A 2,263-nucleotide genomic window follows, 5' to 3' on the forward strand; every position below is an offset into this window, starting at 1 on the left:
TGCCCAAGGGACTAAAGATGGAAATTAGACCTTGGCTATAATCTTGCATATTTACATGTATATGTTCATTAATATGTGTTGTCCCTTTTTTAAATGAATCAAACTCAGATCAACTCATTCATAATCATGACTGCAACTGCAACAAGTGCTGTGATGAATAAATCTTGTTAATAACACCACAAATGGTGGTAATGTTTAACTAAACTGCTCACTAACCACTAACCATCATTAGCCATTTAAAAGCTGACCTGGTAATTCCTGAAATAATCTTCACCTATAACAACAAAATCATTAAATGAGGAAAAAAAGAACAATAGAATGAAAATATATTTTGTTAATCAACCACTATTTAGTTTGTTTGTACTGACTAATGTCAAATGGATGTTCTATGTACTACTCTATAAAGTTGAGTTAATAAAAGATGAGATAGGGTCTTTGAATGTTAATTGAGGGTGTTTTACATCTTAGCAGGGTGTCAGGGACCTTGTTTTTTGTAATGAATATGTCTTTATTGTGCTAGTTGACATTTGAAAAGTCTAATAATCCCCCTCATTCTTGGCAAACATTAGCATTTCCATCTTTAGGGTTAAATATGTATGAATAAAACATTAACAGGGTTCTTGAGCTCACAGCCTTCCTTACATAGCTTCACAAAGGCAGCAGCTGAGTCTTACTAAGATCAGAGATTGTTAGAAAAACAATCAATCAATTTCAATTTGGAAAGCCATATTCGACAAAAACAGGCATCTTTTTTATTTTATTAAGAAAATTAAGTCAATAAAAGTTTTTTTTGTGATAAAGGATAATTATGTGTATTAGCCATCTTTGTTTCATTAGTTGTAGTCTGAGCTTTATGTGGGTCAGGCATTTTTTTCCCTGTTTGACAACTCATTACTTATGATTTAAGTGACAGATTGTGAGGTTTAAGTGACAATAGGATTTGGGTCAGCATCAATGGCATCACCTCTTAGAAAGAAAGATGGAATCAAATAGGTTTATTACAGACAGATGGTAGTTTTGGTTCTGATTTGTTTCACAGGAACAAGATTAGCCCTCGTTTTGATATCATGAGAAAATCTTTATACTACTATATACACCGCACCTGATTATAGACCACAGATGTCCATATTATATATTTATGGGATTTTTACATTGAGAGATGTTACATAGAAATATTTGATTGATCAAATATTTTTCTTAACCAAATAAACATGCATCAGCATGCTGTTGCATCTTCATTATTTATATCACTCAGTCGGGGGGAAGCCAGACATCACTTGTGTTCTCTGAAGCTGTCAAAACCTTCAACAAACACCTAATTTTAAAGAACAGGTCGCTATGTCAACTATGGACCACATCTGAATTAATCCCAATTAAAAATAGTCATTTTCTGTCAGCACGAATTAGAACTTCCCTGACATGAAATAAAAATATTAACTTATTTGTCGATAGAGCTTTTATTGCCTCAAATGATATTACATAGTGTTCAGTTCTATACATTACTATTTATGTAGTGTACATCATTTATTGTTTCAGCCTTGATAATTTCTTTTGTACCTTCAATGAAAAAAAAATATGGGCCTATTTACCAGTCCTAATTTACAAAATTATACTGAATGTTACAGAAACATACAACTAAATATGTTGGGGACAACAGCATTAGTTCAGGTCATTCCCCCTACTATTCCCCCATAATTGGCCCATCTATGACTTTACTCCTCATTTCCTAAGGCACCAAAACTGTAACCTACCTTGTGTGTTTTTCTCTAATTGAAATGCCTAATGAGGTCCCAAGGGCTCCAGCCTATTGCTTCTGAATTAATTAAAGCCTAAGACGCTTGCCAAATGGTGAATAAAGATGCAGTAAAAGAGGAACCGGGATCTTGTGCAGGTTTCACTGTGCTGGGACAGTGTTGACCTCCTTTTTTGTCACTGATATGGGACACTATATGATGAAAAGGAGCAGATGTTCATTATTCATTTATTTATGTTTACTTGGAGCTTGATTTCTTTTTTGTTCACCTGGTTCAGGTTATCATGTGGTTTGTCTAATTGGGCTTTGTTAAACATTAAACTGCTTTCAGCAAGATTTATATGTAGCAGTTTCCAGTTTTAAGCAAAACACAATGATGTTCCAGGCCATGTTGAGTTTCACAAAACAGCACTCTTCAATAGAGCTTTTGTTTTGATCATGAGAATACTAATCATAATGATACAAAATCACACTAGGAAAAATCCTAATCAAATCATAGGAAACATTAGC

The sequence above is a fragment of the Stigmatopora argus genome, chromosome 5 (genome assembly GCF_051989625.1).
Source record: "Stigmatopora argus isolate UIUO_Sarg chromosome 5, RoL_Sarg_1.0, whole genome shotgun sequence".
Taxonomy (NCBI): Eukaryota; Metazoa; Chordata; class Actinopteri; order Syngnathiformes; family Syngnathidae; genus Stigmatopora; species Stigmatopora argus.